General features: G+C 48.1%; 23 non-coding genes across 23 annotated transcripts; 15 read left to right on the top strand and 8 right to left on the bottom strand.

The window, feature by feature from the left end:
- Positions 1-2,329: 2,329 nt before the first annotated feature.
- On the bottom strand, positions 2,330-2,448 carry LOC122763937. The gene has a single exon (XR_006359433.1). It is a non-coding gene; the product is annotated as a 5S ribosomal RNA (ribosomal RNA).
- A 426-nt stretch (positions 2,449-2,874) lies between these two features.
- Positions 2,875-3,040, top strand: LOC122763944. The gene has a single exon (XR_006359440.1). It is a non-coding gene; the product is annotated as a U1 spliceosomal RNA (small nuclear RNA).
- A 574-nt stretch (positions 3,041-3,614) lies between these two features.
- On the top strand, positions 3,615-3,727 carry LOC122763955. Its single transcript, XR_006359450.1, has one exon. It is a non-coding gene; the product is annotated as a U5 spliceosomal RNA (small nuclear RNA).
- A 182-nt stretch (positions 3,728-3,909) lies between these two features.
- LOC122763950 lies at positions 3,910-4,102 on the top strand. Its single transcript, XR_006359445.1, has one exon. It is a non-coding gene; the product is annotated as a U2 spliceosomal RNA (small nuclear RNA).
- A 115-nt stretch (positions 4,103-4,217) lies between these two features.
- On the bottom strand, positions 4,218-4,336 carry LOC122763957. The gene has a single exon (XR_006359452.1). It is a non-coding gene; the product is annotated as a 5S ribosomal RNA (ribosomal RNA).
- A 110-nt stretch (positions 4,337-4,446) lies between these two features.
- LOC122763938 lies at positions 4,447-4,565 on the bottom strand. The gene has a single exon (XR_006359434.1). It is a non-coding gene; the product is annotated as a 5S ribosomal RNA (ribosomal RNA).
- Positions 4,566-4,967: 402 nt separating this feature from the next.
- LOC122763942 lies at positions 4,968-5,131 on the top strand. The gene has a single exon (XR_006359438.1). It is a non-coding gene; the product is annotated as a U1 spliceosomal RNA (small nuclear RNA).
- Positions 5,132-5,774: 643 nt separating this feature from the next.
- LOC122763954 lies at positions 5,775-5,887 on the top strand. Its single transcript, XR_006359449.1, has one exon. It is a non-coding gene; the product is annotated as a U5 spliceosomal RNA (small nuclear RNA).
- Positions 5,888-6,069: 182 nt separating this feature from the next.
- Positions 6,070-6,262, top strand: LOC122763951. Its single transcript, XR_006359446.1, has one exon. It is a non-coding gene; the product is annotated as a U2 spliceosomal RNA (small nuclear RNA).
- A 119-nt stretch (positions 6,263-6,381) lies between these two features.
- On the bottom strand, positions 6,382-6,500 carry LOC122763958. The gene has a single exon (XR_006359453.1). It is a non-coding gene; the product is annotated as a 5S ribosomal RNA (ribosomal RNA).
- A 110-nt stretch (positions 6,501-6,610) lies between these two features.
- Positions 6,611-6,729, bottom strand: LOC122763959. The gene has a single exon (XR_006359454.1). It is a non-coding gene; the product is annotated as a 5S ribosomal RNA (ribosomal RNA).
- A 403-nt stretch (positions 6,730-7,132) lies between these two features.
- On the top strand, positions 7,133-7,296 carry LOC122763943. The gene has a single exon (XR_006359439.1). It is a non-coding gene; the product is annotated as a U1 spliceosomal RNA (small nuclear RNA).
- A 647-nt stretch (positions 7,297-7,943) lies between these two features.
- LOC122763953 lies at positions 7,944-8,056 on the top strand. The gene has a single exon (XR_006359448.1). It is a non-coding gene; the product is annotated as a U5 spliceosomal RNA (small nuclear RNA).
- A 182-nt stretch (positions 8,057-8,238) lies between these two features.
- On the top strand, positions 8,239-8,431 carry LOC122763948. The gene has a single exon (XR_006359443.1). It is a non-coding gene; the product is annotated as a U2 spliceosomal RNA (small nuclear RNA).
- Positions 8,432-8,549: 118 nt separating this feature from the next.
- LOC122763947 lies at positions 8,550-8,668 on the bottom strand. Its single transcript, XR_006359442.1, has one exon. It is a non-coding gene; the product is annotated as a 5S ribosomal RNA (ribosomal RNA).
- A 6,138-nt stretch (positions 8,669-14,806) lies between these two features.
- Positions 14,807-14,970, top strand: LOC122763941. The gene has a single exon (XR_006359437.1). It is a non-coding gene; the product is annotated as a U1 spliceosomal RNA (small nuclear RNA).
- A 647-nt stretch (positions 14,971-15,617) lies between these two features.
- Positions 15,618-15,730, top strand: LOC122763952. Its single transcript, XR_006359447.1, has one exon. It is a non-coding gene; the product is annotated as a U5 spliceosomal RNA (small nuclear RNA).
- A 182-nt stretch (positions 15,731-15,912) lies between these two features.
- Positions 15,913-16,105, top strand: LOC122763945. Its single transcript, XR_006359441.1, has one exon. It is a non-coding gene; the product is annotated as a U2 spliceosomal RNA (small nuclear RNA).
- Positions 16,106-16,226: 121 nt separating this feature from the next.
- Positions 16,227-16,345, bottom strand: LOC122763936. The gene has a single exon (XR_006359432.1). It is a non-coding gene; the product is annotated as a 5S ribosomal RNA (ribosomal RNA).
- Positions 16,346-16,473: 128 nt separating this feature from the next.
- On the bottom strand, positions 16,474-16,590 carry LOC122763939. The gene has a single exon (XR_006359435.1). It is a non-coding gene; the product is annotated as a 5S ribosomal RNA (ribosomal RNA).
- Positions 16,591-16,980: 390 nt separating this feature from the next.
- LOC122763940 lies at positions 16,981-17,144 on the top strand. Its single transcript, XR_006359436.1, has one exon. It is a non-coding gene; the product is annotated as a U1 spliceosomal RNA (small nuclear RNA).
- Positions 17,145-17,775: 631 nt separating this feature from the next.
- LOC122763956 lies at positions 17,776-17,888 on the top strand. Its single transcript, XR_006359451.1, has one exon. It is a non-coding gene; the product is annotated as a U5 spliceosomal RNA (small nuclear RNA).
- Positions 17,889-18,070: 182 nt separating this feature from the next.
- LOC122763949 lies at positions 18,071-18,263 on the top strand. The gene has a single exon (XR_006359444.1). It is a non-coding gene; the product is annotated as a U2 spliceosomal RNA (small nuclear RNA).
- Positions 18,264-18,413: the final 150 nt, after the last annotated feature.

Here is an 18,413-nt window from a genome sequence, read left to right as displayed (position 1 = left end):
ATGAAATTATGATCACTTATGGTGTTTATTTGATAATCGATTGTGCTTATTTTGGAAATGGCGGAAGGACCTGCTAGAGTGAAATCTATTCTGGACTGTTTGAGGGAATTATTGGTTATTTGATGTCTTGAGAATTTAATGACAAATGGGTTAGTGATACGCCATACATCAACCAAGTCATGTTTTTTAATGATGTCTATGAGCAAACCCCTACTTGTATCTTGTTTGAAATGATTGTTCACTGATACATCCATTTTGGTCAGGGCGACATTGAAGTCACCTGTGATAATACATGAGTCAGTTAGCCAGTACTCCAAAGCTTTGAAGAAGAGTTTCCTGTCCCTCTCAACATTGGGAGCGTAGACATTTATAAATCTCAGGTGAGTACCATTACGCCAAGTGTCAATTACTAATAGTCTCCCCTCAGGAGACTTATGAATTTCAGTTATCTTATCAAACACATTTTTTTTTGTTAGGATGGCGACACCACACCTGTTACTTACAGCATTGCTGTAAAATATATTACCCTCCCACAGGTCTTTTAACAGATTGAACGGAGATTCAGACCATTTGGTTTCTTGACGAAACAGTATGTCACAATTGATGGGAGTTAATAAATTCTGTAGTTTTTCTCTATTGCAGAGCCCACAGGCATTCAGCGAGAGAAAGGAGACCATGAGGAGGGTGAATTGAAATAGTGTCGCGTCAGACATGATTATTAACTTTTTTTACTCTGTTTTTCTTGTGATCTTTTTCCATGTTTTCCTTTCATTTGTCTTTTTCTTAGGTTTGAAATCAGTGAGGTGTCCATTTCAAAATCAGAGTCAGCACTTGGGGGGGGCAATTGTGATGAGGTCTTACTGGAGTGGGGAGGGCTGAGTGATGCAGTGCCGGTGGCCGATGCACTCTGCGCTTTTGCAGCCCGCACTGTTTCCTGGTTATCAGTTTTTTTTTTCTGCTGTAGCGCACAGGGGCTCTCAGTAGAGCTCTCCCGCCTCGTGTTTTTCCGAGATTCTGTGGGGTTATCAACCACCTCACAGACGAGACTGGAGGCCACATCAGCTGGCTCACATGTTTGTGCTTCGGTATGCACCATCTCTACCTCCTCCTCTTCCAAGCTGTCTTCACAGCTTACCTCTGCCTCCTCCTCTCCCGAGCTCTCTACACAGCTCATCTGTGCCTGCTCTGCACCTAAGTCTGACTCATTATTTGATTCAGAATAACTATCATTACAAATGCAGTTTTCCTTATTATTGTGGCAAAGCTCACATCTCCTCACAGTTTTAATGCATTCTCTCGCATAATGCCCCTGGACTCCACAGCGGTGACAACAAAATTCTGGACAATCCCGTAGGATGTGTCCTGGCTGTATACACATACGACAGACTTTGACTTGCCGATCATGTATTACTCTAAAATATTCAGGACCAGTGGCAGTCATAAACCTAGCAGAATAAGGGAGTGATTGCACTGTCTGATTGAACTTTACCTTTAAGTATCTTGTCCCATCTGCGATGTTGGTCCCTGGCCACATTCTCCTCTTTATCAGTGACACCGCTGAGACCCCCCATCCGTGTAATTTGTCCAGAATTTCTTTGTCCGTGATGTAGGCCGGGAGGCCTAAGAAATATACCACCAGTTCGTCATTGTCAAGCTTGTTTGCCAAAACAGATGTTGTGCCGATTTTGAAGCCGTCCAGGAGCCTTCTTTTCCCTATAGCGTTGGTCATTGTGACTTCATATTTGTTTTCTCCAGTGTAGCGGCAGGCCATTAAGCCACCACACAACTCCCGCACACACTTTAAAAGTTCCATAATTGTTACTTTCTCCGTACCTTGTAGCTCAATTTGGAGTGTCATGTCCTTATCATATTTTCTTTCATTTTCTTTGCCTTTATCTTCCCGTCCTTTTTCTGTTGTTGCCGTTTCATTTGCCATTTTTCCGTTCAGTGGGTCGTCAACTTGAGGTCCGTCCATAGTCAGCAAAACTTAAAGCGCCCCCGCACAGTGTAAAACACATTGTCGGGGGGAAAACCAGTCTTTTAAATGAACAAAACAAAGAACTAAAGTCGCACAAGACGAGAAAAGGAAGAGAAGTACAAAACAGAGGAGAATAAAGGGGAGAAAACAGGTTGAAAAAAGGAGCCGTGTGCTCGAAATGTTTGTTCCAACCACTTCCTGGTTTGCTTGTGGGCGTGCTCAGGGTGGTATGGCCGTAAGCCGAGGGGCTGGCGACAGAGACTGCCTTTATGGACTAGGCAAGGCCCCTGCTCGCGGAGGGGCATGTTTCTTGTAAGGAAGCAGCAGTGTAAAAGCGTGCAGCGGTGTAAAAGCTTACAGCACCTGGTATTCCCAGGCGGTCTCCCATCCAAGTACTAACCAGGCCCGACCCTGCTTGGCTTCCGAGATCAGACGAGATCGGGCGTGCTCAGGGTGGTATGGACGTAAGCCGGGGGGTTGGGGACACAGACTGCTTTTATGGACTGGGCAAGGCCCCCTGCGCGTGGCGGGGCTCAAAAGTCAGCCTTTCGGACACACTGCACTTCAGCCTTTATCTCCACCACATGCTACACTCTAGTCCAGTATCGGGAAGCGACACCGGGATGGGCAAGCTGCTGTTGGTGCCGTCATGTCCAGTTGTTGCTGAATCTATAGGATACGACAGCCAGGTATGCCAGTAAAAAAGGTCGAGTGTTTCCTCTCCAATGTGTGCAGTTTTTCCTCTCCAATGTGTGCTGGAGGTTGAAGTTGAACATAGCACAGCATTAACGAGCAACTGAGTCAAGGCATTGGCCTCTGGGATTATTCATTTCCTGCACCATCAGCCAAAGATCTGTGTCTGGCAACAGCCAACCGGTGTTTGGCGAGTACACCTCATACTTACCTGGCAGGGGAGATACCATGATCAAGAAGGCGGTTCACCCAGGGCGAGGCTCAGCCAATTGCACTCCGGCTGTGTTGACCCCTGCAAATTCCCCAAACGTGGGAGTCTTGATTGCATAATTTTTGCTAGTATGTGCCCATCTCCAAACTTCTCACGTCCTTGCGGAGCAACATCCCCAGTCTTTCCAAGTTGCTGGGAACGTGATGGTTGTGGGTGTTGTCTTTTAGCTCAAAGCAAATGTCGCGCTCCCTTTCCCAACTCTTTGTAGAAGAACTCGATTGTTGGAGATGGATCCATGGCCATCATGCCAAGGGTTAATACTTTGGCGCTTGCTCTGTTCACTCCGTGCAGTGACCTGATGTTGAAGTGATGCCAGGAGCAACTCACCATTTCAGAAGCCCGGATGAGGTGGGAAATGGCCCGGCAGGTTGTACTGCTCAGTGTGACACGGAGCTGCTTTGCTCATGCACTCACGTCTACCACTAAATGTTGGAGGTGTGCCAGTGAGCGAGGAATGTGCCACAGCCTCAGCGACTGATAGAAAACTGCAGCGCACAACCGACGGTAGGAAAGCGCTTCCAAACATGCAGTCAAATCTGGGCGGTTTATTGGCCGACTAAGCAAAAACGTTGAAGGAAGGCCGTCCCAAGGTGGCCGGCCGGCCGGCTGACCGAGACTGTGGTGACTCCGGCGGATAGACTCCTCGGCTGCTCTCCAGGACAGGGGCTACGTTGACTCTGGTTTCTCTTCAAAATGCACAAGTCTTTAGCCTTTTACTAAAGACTTCCGTGGAGAGGGACGTTCAAGAGTTTAAGTTATTTTTGGTGGGCTTTGCTGTAAGGCTGCGCCCTTTGGGTGTGTCAAATGTCAAGCAGCTGTCTGTCAAGGCTCAGAGGTGCACTTAGGTCAACCTTGGGGCGGAGGTGATCAGCAGCAGCAGCCTTTGTTATGCGCCCTTAAAAACATGGCACCACAACAACTGACTTGTGTGCAAAGATCTTGGGTTGGCCCCAGACACCTGTGGGCCATCGCTTCTCGGCCTTTTGGCTAAGATCAAGTGTAGTATCTGTTCTTATCAGTTTAATATCTGATATGTCCTCTATATGGGGATTAAATATTAAATGCATTTTTGAGCAGTGGGAGGTGAAAACTGGGGCTTGCTCTCTTCACTCCTTGCATTGACCTGGTATTGCAGTGCCACCAGGACCGGTGCACCATTCTCTTTTTTCTGTGAAAAGCAAAGCGAAGCTGAAACCAGAAAGACATCAACCCGTGCCTGTGCGTCAATTTAATTGTGAGCCCATGTTTCTTGTAAGGAAGCAGCAGCAGCGTAAAAGCTTACAGCACCTGGTATTCCCAGGCGGTCTCCCATCCAAGTACTAACCCGGCCCGACCCTGCTTAGCTTCCGAGATCAGACGAGATCGGGCGTGCTCAGGGTGGTATGGCCGTAAGCCGAGGGGCTGGCGACAGAGAGTGCCTTTACGGACTAGGCAAGGCCCCTGCTCGTGGAGGGCCATGTTTCTTGTGAGGAAGCAGCAGTGTAAAAGCGTGCAGCGGTGTAAAAGCTTACAGCACCTGGTATTCCCAGGCGGTCTCCCATCCAAGTACTAACCAGGCGCGACCCTGCTTGGCTTCCGAGATCAGACGAGATCGGGCGTGCTCAGGGTGGTATGGTCGTAAGCCGGGGGGTTGGGGACACAGACTGCTTTTATGGACTGGGCAAGGCCCCCTGCGCGTGGCGGGGCTCAAAAGTCAGCCTTTCGGACACACTGCACTTCAGCCTTTATCTCCACCACATGCTACACTCTAGTCCAGTATCGGGAAGCGACACCGAGATGGGCAAGCGGCTGTTGGTGCCGTCATGTCCAGTTGTTGCTGAATCTATAGGAAACGACAGCCAGGTATGCCAGTAAAAAAGTCGAGTGTTTCCTCTCCAATGTGTGCTGGAGGTTGAAGTTGAACATAGCACAGCATTAACGAGCAACTGAGTCAAGGCATTGGCCTCTGGGATTATTCATTTCCAGCACCATCAGCCAAAGAGCTGTGTCTGGCAAGAGCCACCCGGTGTTTGGCGAGTACACCTCATACTTACCTGGCAGGGGAGATACCATGATCAAGAAGGCGGTTCACCCAGGGCGAGGCTCAGCCATTGCACTCCGGCTGTGTTGACCCCTGCAAATTCCCCAAACGTGGGAGTCTTGACTGCATAATTTTTGCTAGTGGGGTGCTGCGTCCGCGCTTTCCCCCGATGATGTCGTTGTAAGCAAAGGTCAGCCGCCCGAAGTTCAACGTTGTGTGCCCATCTCCAAACTTCTCACGTCCTTGCGGAGCAACATCCCCAGTCTTTCCAAGTTGCTGGGAACGTGATGGTTGTGGGTGTTGTCTTTCAGCTCAAAGCAAATGTCACGCTCCCTTTCCCAACTCTTTGTAGAAGAACTCGATTGTTGGAGATGGATCCATGGCCATCATGCCAAGGGTTAATACTTTGGCGCTTGCTCTGTTCACTCCGTGCAGTGACCTGATGTTGAAGTGATGCCAGGAGCAACTCACCATTTCAGAAGCCCGGATGAGGTGGGAAATGGCCCGGCAGTTTGTACTGCTCAGTGTGACACGGAGCTGCTTTGCTCATGCACTCACGTCTACCACTAAATGTTGGAGGTGTGCCAGTGAGCGAGGAATGTGCCACAGCCTCAGCGACTGATAGAAAACTGCAGCGCACAACCGACAGTAGGAAAGCGCTTCCAAACATGCAGTCAAATCTGGGCGGTTTATTGGCCGACTAAGCAAAAACGTTGAAGGAAGGCCGTCCCAAGGTGGCCGGCCGGCCGACCGAGACTGTGGTGACTCCGGCGGATAGACTCCTCGGCTGCTCTCCAGGACAGGGGCTACGTTGACTCTGGTTTCTCTTCAAAATGCACAAGTCTTTCGCCTTTTACTAAAGACTTCCGTGGAGAGGGACGTTCAAGAGTTTAAGTTATTTTTGGTGGGCTTTGCTGTAAGGCTGCGCCCTTTGAGTGTGTCAAATGTCAAGCAGCTGTCTGTCAAGGCTCAGAGGTGCACTTAGGTCAACCTTGGGGCAGAGGTGATCAGCAGCAGCAGCCTTTGTTATGCGCCCTTAAAAACATGGCACCACAACAACTGACTTGTGTGCCAAGATCTTGGGTTGGCCCCAGACACCTGTGGGCCATCGCTTCTCGGCCTTTTGGCTAAGATCAAGTGTAGTATCTGTTCTTATCAGTTTAATATCTGATATGTCCTCTATATGGGGATTAAATATTAAATGCATTTTTGAGCAGTGGGAGGTGAAAAGTGGGGCTTGCTCTCTTCACTCCTTGCATTGACCTGGTATTGCAGTGCCACCAGGAACGGTGCACCATTCTCTTTTTTTCTGTGAAAACCAAAGCGAAGCTGAAACCAGAAAGACATCAACCCGTGCCTGTGCGTCAATTTAATTGCGAGCCCATGTTTCTTGTAAGGAAGCAGCAGCAGCAGCGTAAAAGCTTACAGCACCTGGTATTCCCAGGCGGTCTCCCATCCAAGTACTAACCCAGCCCGACCCTGCTTAGCTTCCGAGATCAGACGAGATCGGGCGTGCTCAGGGTGGTATGGCCGTAAGCCGAGGGGCTGGCGACAGAGAGTGCCTTTATGGACTAGGCAAGGCCCCTGCTCGTGGAGGGGCATGTTTCTTGTAAGGAAGCAGCAGTGTAAAAGCGTGCAGCGGTGTAAAAGCTTACAGCACCTGGTATTCCCAGGCGGTCTCCCATCCAAGTACTAACCAGGCCCGACCCTGCTTGGCTTCCGAGATCAGACGAGATCGGGCGTGCTCAGGGTGGTATGGCCGTAAGCCGGGGGGTTGGGGACACAGACTGCTTTTATGGACTGGGCAAGGCCCCCTGCGCGTGGCGGGGCTCAAAAGTCAGCCTTTCGGACACACTGCACTTCAGCCTTTATCTCCACCACATGCTACACTCTAGTCCAGTATCGGGAAGCGACACCGAGATGGGCAAGCGGCTGTTGGTGCCGTCATGTCCAGTTGTTGCTGAATCTATAGGAAACGACAGCCAGGTATGCCAGTAAAAAAGGTCGAGTGTTTCCTCTCCAATGTGTGCTGGAGGTTGAAGTTGAACATAGCACAGCATTAACGAGCAACTGAGTCAAGGCATTGGCCTCTGGGATTATTCATTTCCAGCACCATCAGCCAAAGAGCTGTGTCTGGCAAGAGCCACCCGGTGTTTGGCGAGTACACCTCATACTTACCTGGCAGGGGAGATACCATGATCAAGCAGGCGGTTCACCCAGGGCGAGGCTCAGCCATTGCACTCCGGCTGTGTTGACCCCTGCAAATTCCCCAAACGTGGGAGTCTTGACTGCATAATTTTTGCTAGTGGGGTGCTGCGTCCGCGCTTTCCCCCGATGATGTCGTTGTAAGCAAAGGTCAGCCGCCCGAAGTTCAACGTTGTGTGCCCATCTCCAAACTTCTCACGTCCTTGCGGAGCAACATCCCCAGTCTTTCCAAGTTGCTGGGAACGTGATGGTTGTGGGTGTTGTCTTTCAGCTCAAAGCAAATGTCACGCTCCCTTTCCCAACTCTTTGTAGAAGAACTCGATTGTTGGAGATGGATCCATGGCCATCATGCCAAGGGTTAATACTTTGGCGCTTGCTCTGTTCACTCCGTGCAGTGACCTGATGTTGAAGTGATGCCAGGAGCAACTCACCATTTCAGAAGCCCGGATGAGGTGGGAAATGGCCCGGCAGTTTGTACTGCTCAGTGTGACACGGAGCTGCTTTGCTCATGCACTCACGTCTACCACTAAATGTTGGAGGTGTGCCAGTGAGCGAGGAATGTGCCACAGCCTCAGCGACTGATAGAAAACTGCAGCGCACAACCGACAGTAGGAAAGCGCTTCCAAACATGCAGTCAAATCTGGGCGGTTTATTGGCCGACTAAGCAAAAACGTTGAAGGAAGGCCGTCCCAAGGTGGCCGGCCGGCCGGCCGACCGAGACTGTGGTGACTCCGGCGGATAGACTCCTCGGCTGCTCTCCAGGACAGGGGCTACGTTGACTCTGGTTTCTCTTCAAAATGCACAAGTCTTTCGCCTTTTACTAAAGACTTCCGTGGAGAGGGACGTTCAAGAGTTTAAGTTATTTTTGGTGGGCTTTGCTGTAAGGCTGCGCCCTTTGAGTGTGTCAAATGTCAAGCAGCTGTCTGTCAAGGCTCAGAGGTGCACTTAGGTCAACCTTGGGGCGGAGGTGATCAGCAGCAGCAGCCTTTGTTATGCGCCCTTAAAAACATGGCACCACAACAACTGACTTGTGTGCCAAGATCTTGGGTTGGCCCCAGACACCTGTGGGCCATCGCTTCTCGGCCTTTTGGCTAAGATCAAGTGTAGTATCTGTTCTTATCAGTTTAATATCTGATATGTCCTCTATATGGGGATTAAATATTAAATGCATTTTTGAGCAGTGGGAGGTGAAAACTGGGGCTTGCTCTCTTCACTCCTTGCATTGACCTGGTATTGCAGTGCCACCAGGAACGGTGCACCATTCTCTTTTTTCTGTGAAAAGCAAAGCGAAGCTGAAACCAGAAAGACATCAACCCGTGCCTGTGCGTCAATTTAATTGCGAGCCCATGTTTCTTGTAAGGAAGCAGCAGCAGCAGCGTGAAAGCTTACAGCACCTGGTATTCCCAGGCGGTCTCCCATCCAAGTACTAACCCGGCCCGACCCTGCTTAGCTTCCGAGATCAGACGAGATCGGGCGTGCTCAGGGTGGTATGGCCGTAAGCCGAGGGGCTGGCGACAGAGAGTGCCTTTATGGACTAGGCAAGGCCCCTGCTCGTGGAGGGGCATGTTTCTTGTAGGAAGCAGCAGTGTAAAAGCGTGCAGCGGTGTAAAAGCTTACAGCACCTGGTATTCCCAGGCGGTCTCCCATCCAAGTACTAACCAGGCCCGACCCTGACCCCTTTTTTTTGTTTTTTATTATCAAAAATACTTTCAAAAACATAAATTGACAAACAAGTGCATTAAAAGGTATTTAGAAAAAATTAAATAGAGTACTCATGTACATAAAACAACTGATTAAGGAGAACTGAACTGTAACCATCACAAAAGACAAGCATTAACACAACAAAAAAATGATAATAAAAAAAAATATAAATAAATAAATAAAAATAAAAAAACGGAACAGAAAGTTAGAAGCCAAAAACTATGTTGTCATCAGTCACAGACTCAAACAATGTTGTCCCACCTGCGAACCTCTCCCGAAAAATGTTTGTGTATGCAGCATGTAGTAGCCGGAAGTGACTTTTGACTGTGCTTGTGAAGAGAAGCCATCTGTCAATGTGCAGATCTTCGTGTAGGATGTAGTTCCTGGCGATGAAAACTGTATGGCGTGCGATGGAGAGCATGATGTTGATTGTTGTCTTGTTGATGCCAGTTGTGCCTTTAGTGATTCCAAATAGCCAAGTCCATTGCCAATCCACAGATGTCATTGTCCTTAGTTTACAGTGGCTGATGAGGAAGGTCCGGACACGATCGATGAAGACCTCACAGATGGGACAAGTGAGAAACAGATGGTCAAAGGTCTCATCGTTCAAATTACAGACAGTGCAAACCCTCCCATAAGCAGTTTTATTTATTTGATGCAAGATGACACCAGTGAAAATGCGTCTGTGCCTTATTCTGAAGTCGGTATTTGTGGCTTGAGGGTGGGCGAAGGGACTTTTCATGTTTTTCCAGATTGACAAAACGTTATGAGCAGGAAAGCGCTTCTGCCAGTAGGACTCTGCTGTGGGTTTTTGAGCTGTTTTCATGAGTAGTGTGCTGTACCAAAACTTAGTATTAAGTTCAGACAGAGTTTTTGAGACCGGGTGAGCACTTGTGCGAAAAACAAGGGCGTCATCCTGCATGCTGCCACTGGTCCTGTAAAAGGCTTGCTGCCAATGGGGGGGATTGCATCAGAGATTTTTTGACAGATCTGTTCAGTTAATTTTTTGCTATGTCGATTATTTATTCTGAGTCTGCTGACTATTTCATCCACGATTATTTCCCCTTGACTATCAATTAGTCCCGCTAACGTGTGCTGCCCCTCTCGTGACAGAGGGCCGCCAGAGATTGGTCGACCAAGGTGTGTGATGTCAGGATTGTGAAAAAGAGGAAGCTGTAAGAGCTGATGTTTGCTCATTACCCATGTGAGGAGGTGGGGCCTGGCCAACCCCCAAGCCTGCAGAACCTCTTTTGTGAAGGGTGATGGCTGCTCAGTTTGTGATTTAGTTGGAATTTGACATAGATTGTAAATGCCACAACTGCCAATTGAGTTTATTGTTTGGGTGAGTTCATGTTTCCAGAACAGATCTGAGTTATTGTCCAATAGTTTTTTTATTATTTTGACCCTGAAGCAATGTTTCCTGGTTTTTATGTCAATGAGGTTGAGACCTCCATTTGACTGTTTGTTGATTATTGTTTTGTGAGCTATCATATTGCGTCTGCTCCCCCACAGAAAAGTTGATATGGCATTATTTATTTCAGTTAAGGTCTGTTCTGGCAAGTCATAAATTTGTAAAACATGGTTTAATTTTGACAGAATGAGGGAGTTGAGCACCACCACTTTACCTTTGAGTGTAAGCCTCCTCATCTTCCACATACCCAAGGTTTTTTTAATTTTTTCAAGCACCTCATGCCAAGTCTGATCCCTGGCAGCCACTCCGTCACAGCCGAGGTACACACCCAGGACCCTCACACTGGCCTTTTCTTCCCTGAACTGCCATCGGCCTGGTGACCTTGCCACCACACCACAGTACATTATTGTTGATTTTTTTTCATTTATTTTGGCACCAGAGGCCGCACAGTAATTATCTATAATATCGAGAGCAACATTAAGGCTCTTCTCGTCCTTGACCATTATATTTGTATCATCTGCATAGGAGATCATTTTACAGACAGCTCCGTTGTCTGCTCGTATGCCTTGGATTGACTGATTTTGGTTTATTAGGAGGGCGAGGGGCTCAGCCACCAGGCTATACAGAAGAGAAGATAGGGGACATCCTTGTCTGATTGATCGGTTTATTTTGATTTTTGGGGTTAGAAGACCATTTATTTTGACTTGACTGTGCGCGTTGTTGTATAAAACCTGAATTGTTTTTATGAAACTTTGACCAAAGCCAAACTGTTTAAGAGTGGCCCAGAGAAATTCATGTTCCACACGGTCAAAAGCTTTTTCAAAGTCTACGCCCAGATATATTCCACCACTATTTGACATTTGGGAAAGCGCTGACTTGGTGGAAAGAATGGGGTCTGAAATGTCTCTGTTAGGGATGCTGTAGGCTTGTGCTTGGTGTACAAGCCCTGGAATTACTGTTTTGAGTTTATTTGCGAGTGCTTTGGTCAGAATTTTGTAGTCTGTGTTAAGAAGACTGATTGGCCTATAGTTCTGCAGATTTGTTTTGTCCCCTTTGTTTTTGTACACAATTGTAATTAGGCCAGATGTGAGGGTCTCAGGAGCATAGCCCCGGCTGTCTATTTCCTGAAAAACAGATTGTAACATGGGCGATAATTTGTCCTTAAAGGCTTGAAAAAAATCTGTTGTTAGTCCATCTAACCCCGGACTTTTGTTTTTATGAAGGCCAGAAATGGTCGCTTCAATTTCACTTGTTGTGAGAGGCTGATCACACCAGACTTTGTCTTCAGTACCGAGCTTGTTAGTGATTGCTTTAGTTACCATCTCTTGCTCATACTGACGGACAGGACTACTGGAGTATAGCTGTTGAAAGAAAGAGTGAACCGTTGTTAATATTTCGTCAAGATTTGTGATTGAGTTGCCGTCACTGTTTTTTAATTCCTTGATAGACACTTTGCTCTGCAGTTGTTTCTCCAGTCCCAAAAAATAGGATGTGCACCTTTCACCCTCAACAAATGCTTGTACCCTGCTTCTAGTGATTGCCCCTGCACACTTGATTTTATAATGGTTGGACAGTTGTTCCTTGAGCCATATGTAATTTGTAAGGTCCCTGTTAGGTACCTGGGCAATTTTAGAAAGCTCAACTTCTATTTTCTGTTTTATATCTTTTTCATCTAAATCATTCAACCATCGTTTGTGTTTGCTGTAGTTAATTGAGAGTCTTTTGATGCGTTTTTTTACTTCATCCCACCAGACAAAAGCATCACTAACCCATCGCATTTCTTCAGAGACATTCTGGAGGAAGTTGTTAATTTTTTTAATAAATTGAGGGTCCTGTAATAGACTATTATTGAAGCACCAGACACCTCCATTTTTTTGTTGAAATGTTGGAAATATGGACATTTTGATGAAATTATGATCACTTATGGTGTTTATTTGATAATCGATTGTGCTTATTTTGGAAATGGCGGAAGGACCTGCTAGAGTGAAATCTATTCTGGACTGTTTGAGGGAATTATTGGTTATTTGATGTCTTGAGAATTTAATGACAAATGGGTTAGTGATACGCCATACATCAACCAAGTCATGTTTTTTAATGATGTCTATGAGCAAACCCCTACTTGTGTCTTGTTTGAAATGATTGTTCACTGATACATCCATTTTGGTAAGGGCGACATTGAAGTCACCTGTGATAATACATGAGTCAGTTAGCCAGTACTCCAAAGCTTTGAAGAAGAGTTTCCTGTCCCTCTCAACATTGGGAGCGTAGACATTTATAAATCTCAGGTGAGTACCATTACGCCAAGTGTCAATTACTAATAGTCTCCCCTCAGGAGACTTATGAATTTCAGTTATCTTATCAAACACTTTTTTTTTTGTTAGGATGGCGACACCACACCTGTTACTTACAGCATTGCTGTAAAATATATTACCCTCCCACAGGTCTTTTAACAGATTTAACGGAGATTCAGACCATTTGGTTTCTTGAAGAAACAGTATGTCACAATTGATGGGAGTTAATAAATTCTGTAGTTTTTCTCTATTGCAGAGCCCACAGGCATTCAGCGAGAGAAAGGAGACCATGAGGAGGGTGAATTGAAATAGTGTCGCGTCAGACATGATTATTAACTTTTTTTACTCTGTTTTTCTTGTGATCTTTTTCCATGTTTTCCTTTCATTTGTCTTTTTCTTAGGTTTGAAATCAGTGAGGTGTCCATTTCAAAATCAGAGTCAGCACTTGGGGGGGGCAATTGTGATGAGGTCTTACTGGAGTGGGGAGGGCTGAGTGATGCAGTGCCGGTGGCCGATGCACTCTGCGCTTTTGCAGCCCGCACTGTTTCCTGGTTATCAGTTTTTTTTTTCTGCTGTAGCGCACAGGGGCTCTCAGTAGAGCTCTCCCGCCTCGTGTTTTTCCGAGATTCTGCGGGGTTATCAACCACCTCACAGACGAGACTGGAGGCCGCATCAGCTGGCTCACATGTTTGTGCTTCGGTATGCACCATCTCTACCTCCTCCTCTCCCAAGCTGTCTTCACAGCTTACCTCTGCCTCCTCCTCTCCCGAGCTCTCTACACAGCTCATCTGTGCCTGCTCTGCACCTAAGTCTGACTCATTATTTGATTCAGAATAACTATCATTACAAATGCAGTTTTCCTTATTATTGTGGCAAAGCTCACATCTCCTCACAGTTTTAATGCATTCTCTCGCATAATGCCCCTGGACTCCACAGCGGTGGCAACAAAATTCTGGACAATCCCGTAGGATGTGTCCTGGCTGTATGCACATACGACAGACTTTGACTTGCCGATCATGTATTACTCTAAAATATTCAGGACCAGTGGCAGTCATAAACCTAGCAGAATAAGGGAGTGATTGCACTGTCTGATTGAACTTTACCTTTAAGTATCTTGTCCCATCTGCGATGTTGGTCCCTGGCCACATTCTCCTCTTTATCAGTGACACCGCTGAGACCCCCCATCCGTGTAATTTGTCCAGAATTTCTTTGTCCGTGATGTAGGCCGGGAGGCCTAAGAAAGATACCACCAGTTCGTCATTGTCAAGCTTGTTTGCCAAAACAGATGTTGTGCCGATTTTGAAGCCGTCCAGGAGCCTTCTTTTCCCTATAGCGTTGGTCATTGTGACTTCATATTTGTTTTCTCCAGTGTAGCCGCAGGCCATTAAGCCACCACACAACTCCCGCACACACTTTAAAAGTTCCATAATTGTTACTTTCTCCGTACCTTGTAGCTCAATTTGGAGTGTCATGTCCTTATCATATTTTCTTTCATTTTCTTTGCCTTTATCTTCCCGTCCTTTTTCTGTTGTTGCCGTTTCATTTGCCATTTTTCCGTTCAGTGGGTCGTCAACTTGAGGTCCGTCCATAGTCAGCAAAACTTAAAGCGCCCCCGCACAGTGTAAAACACACTGTCGGGGGGAAAACCAGTCTTTTAAATGAACAAAACAAAGAACTAAAGTCGCACAAGACGAGAAAAGGAAGAGAAGTACAAAACAGAGGAGAATAAAGGGGAGAAAACAGGTTGAAAAAAGGAGCCGTGTGCTCGAAATGTTTGTTCCAACCACTTCCTGGTTTGCTTGTGGGCGTGCTCAGGGTGGTATGGCCGTAAGCCGGGGGGTTGGGGACACAGACTGCTTTTATGGACTGGGCAAGGCCCCCTGCGCGTGGCGGGGCTCAAAAGTCAGCCTTTCGGACACACTGCACTTCAGCCTTTATCTCCACCACATGCTACACTCTAGTCCAGTATCGGGAAGCGACACCGAGATGGGCAAGCGGCTGTTGGTGCCGTCATGTCCAGTTGTTGCTGAATCTATAGGAAACGACAGCCAGGTATGCCAGTAAAAAAGGTCGAGTGTTTCCTCTCCAATGTGTGCTGGAGGTTGAAGTTGAACATAGCACAGCATTAACGAGCAACTGAGTCAAGGCATTGGCCTCTGGGATTATTCATTTCCAGCACCATCAGCCAAAGAGCTGTGTCTGGCAAGAGCCACCCGGTGTTTGGCGAGTACACCTCATACTTACCTGGCAGGGGAGATACCATGATCAAGAAGGCGGTTCACCCAGGGCGAGGCTCAGCCATTGCACTCCGGCTGTGTTGACCCCTGCAAATTCCCCAAACGTGGGAGTCTTGACTGCATAATTTTTGCTAGTGGGGTGCTGCGTCCGCGCTTTCCCCCGATGATGTCGTTGTAAGCAAAGGTCAGCCGCCCGAAGTTCAACGTTGTGTGCCCATCTCCAAACTTCTCACGTCCTTGCGGAGCAACATCCCCAGTCTTTCCAAGTTGCTGGGAACGTGATGGTTGTGGGTGTTGTCTTTCAGCTCAAAGCAAATGTCACGCTCCCTTTCCCAACTCTTTGTAGAAGAACTCGATTGTTGGAGATGGATCCATGGCCATCATGCCAAGGGTTAATACTTTGGCGCTTGCTCTGTTCACTCCGTGCAGTGACCTGATGTTGAAGTGATGCCAGGAGCAACTCACCATTTCAGAAGCCCGGATGAGGTGGGAAATGGCCCGGCAGTTTGTACTGCTCAGTGTGACACGGAGCTGCTTTGCTCATGCACTCACGTCTACCACTAAATGTTGGAGGTGTGCCAGTGAGCGAGGAATGTGCCACAGCCTCAGCGACTGATAGAAAACTGCAGCGCACAACCGACAGTAGGAAAGCGCTTCCAAACATGCAGTCAAATCTGGGCGGTTTATTGGCCGACTAAGCAAAAACGTTGAAGGAAGGCCGTCCCAAGGTGGCCGGCCGGCCGGCCGACCGAGACTGTGGTGACTCCGGCGGATAGACTCCTCGGCTGCTCTCCAGGACAGGGGCTACGTTGACTCTGGTTTCTCTTCAAAATGCACAAGTCTTTCGCCTTTTACTAAAGACTTCCGTGGAGAGGGACGTTCAAGAGTTTAAGTTATTTTTGGTGGGCTTTGCTGTAAGGCTGCGCCCTTTGAGTGTGTCAAATGTCAAGCAGCTGTCTGTCAAGGCTCAGAGGTGCACTTAGGTCAACCTTGGGGCGGAGGTGATCAGCAGCAGCAGCCTTTGTTATGCGCCCTTAAAAACATGGCACCACAACAACTGACTTGTGTGCCAAGATCTTGGGTTGGCCCCAGACACCTGTGGGCCATCGCTTCTCGGCCTTTTGGCTAAGATCAAGTGTAGTATCTGTTCTTATCAGTTTAATATCTGATATGTCCTCTATATGGGGATTAAATATTAAATGCATTTTTGAGCAGTGGGAGGTGAAAACTGGGGCTTGCTCTCTTCACTCCTTGCATTGACCTGGTATTGCAGTGCCACCAGGAACGGTGCACCATTCTCTTTTTTCTGTGAAAAGCAAAGCGAAGCTGAAACCAGAAAGACATCAACCCGTGCCTGTGCGTCAATTTAATTGCGAGCCCATGTTTCTTGTAAGGGAGCAGCAGCAGCAGCAGCGTAAAAGCTTACAGCACCTGGTATTCCCAGGCGGTCTCCCATCCAAGTACTAACCCGGCCCGACCCTGCTTAGCTTCCGAGATCAGACGAGATCGGGCGTGCTCAGGGTGGTATGGCCGTAAGCCGAGGGGCTGGCGACAGAGAGTGCCTTTATGGACTAGGCAAGGCCCCTGCTCGTGGAGGGGCATGTTTCTTGTACGGAAGCAGCAGTGTAAAAGCGTGCAGCGGTGTAAAAGCGTGCAGCGGTGTAAAAGCTTACAGCACCTGGTATTCCCAGGCGGTCTCCCATCCAAGTACTAACCAGGCCCGACCCTGCTTGGCTTCCGAGATCAGACGAGATCGGGCGTGCTCAGGGTGGTATGGGTAAGCCGGGGGGTTGGGGACACAGACTGCGTAAGGCCCCCTGCGCGTGGCGGGGCTCAAAAGTCAGCCTTTCGGACACACTGCACTTCAGCCTTTATCTCCACCACATGCTACACTCTAGTCCAGTATCGGGAAGCGACACCGAGATGGGCAAGCGGCTGTTGGTGCCGTCATGTCCAGTTGTTGCTGAATCTATAGGAAACGACAGCCAGGTATGCCAGTAAAAAAGGTCGAGTGTTTCCTCTCCAATGTGTGCTGGAGGTTGAAGTTGAACATAGCACAGCATTAACGAGCAACTGAGTCAAGGCATTGGCCTCTGGGATTATTCATTTCCAGCACCATCAGCCAAAGAGCTGTGTCTGGCAAGAGCCACCCGGTGTTTGGCGAGTACACCTCATACTTACCTGGCAGGGGAGATACCATGATCAAGAAGGCGGTTCACCCAGGGCGAGGCTCAGCCATTGCACTCCGGCTGTGTTGACCCCTGCAAATTCCCCAAACGTGGGAGTCTTGACTGCATAATTTTTGCTAGTGGGGTGCTGCGTCCGCGCTTTCCCCCGATGATGTCGTTGTAAGCAAAGGTCAGCCGCCCGAAGTTCAACGTTGTGTTCAAACTTACCGCCCTTATGGAGCAACATCCCAGTCTTCCAAGTTGCTAAACGATGGTTGTGGGTGTTGTCTTTTAGCTCAAAGCAAATGTCACGCTCCCTTTCCCAACTCCTTGTAGAAGAACTCGATTGTTGGAGATGGATCCATGGCCATCATGCCAAGGGTTAATACTTTGGCGCTTGCTCTGTTCACTCCGTGCAGTGACCTGATGTTGAAGGGATGCCAGGAGCAACTCACCATTTCAGAAGCCCGGATGAGGGGGGAAATGGCCCGGCAGTTTGTACTGCTCAGTGTGACACGGAGCTGCTTTGCTCATGCACTCACGTCTACCACTAAATGTTGGAGGTGTGCCAGTGAGCGAGGAATGTGCCACAGCCTCAGCTACTGATAGAAAACTGCAGCGCACAACCGACAGTAGGAAAGCGCTTCCAAACATGCAGTCAAATCTGGGCGGTTTATTGGCCGACTAAGCAAAACCGTTGAAGGCAGGCCGTCCCAAGGTGGCCGGCCGGCCGGCCGACCGAGACTGTGGTGACTCCGGCGGATAGACTCCTCGGCTGCTCTCCAGGACAGAGGCTACGTTGACTCTGATTTCTCTTCAAAATGCACAAGTCTTTCGCCTTTTACTAAAGACTTCCTTGGAGAGGGACGTTCAAGAGTTTAAGTTATTTTTGGTGGGCTTTGCTGTAAGGCTGTGCCCTTTGAGTGTGTCAAATGTCAAGCAGCTGTCTGTCAAGGCTCAGAGGTGCACTTAGGTCAACCTTGGGGCGGAGGTGATCAGCAGCAGCAGCCTTTGTTATGCGCCCTTAAAAACATGGCACCACAACAACTGACTTGTGTGCCAAGATCTTGGGTTTGCCCCAGACACCTGTGGGCCATCGCTTCTCGGCCTTTTGGCTTAGATCAAGTGTAGTATCTGTTCTTATCAGTTTAATATCTGATATGTCCTCTATATGGGGATTAAATATTAAATGCATTTTTGAGCAGTGGGAGGTGAAAACTGGGGCTTGCTCTCTTCACTCCTTGCATTGACCTGGTATTGCAGTGCCACCAGGAACGGTGCACCATTCTCTTTTTTCTGTGAAAACCAAAGCGAAGCTGAAACCAGAAAGACATCAACCCGTGCCTGTGCGTCAATTTAATTGCGAGCCCATGTTTCTTGTAAGGAAGCAGCAGTGTAAAATCTTACAGCACCTGGGATTCCCAGGCGGTCTCCCATC

This window comes from Solea senegalensis, unplaced genomic scaffold, assembly GCF_019176455.1.
Source record: "Solea senegalensis isolate Sse05_10M unplaced genomic scaffold, IFAPA_SoseM_1 scf7180000017161, whole genome shotgun sequence".
Classification (NCBI taxonomy): Eukaryota; Metazoa; Chordata; class Actinopteri; order Pleuronectiformes; family Soleidae; genus Solea; species Solea senegalensis.
The sequence above is the reverse complement of the archived record's forward strand: the minus strand, read 5'-3'. Positions and strand labels throughout refer to the sequence as shown.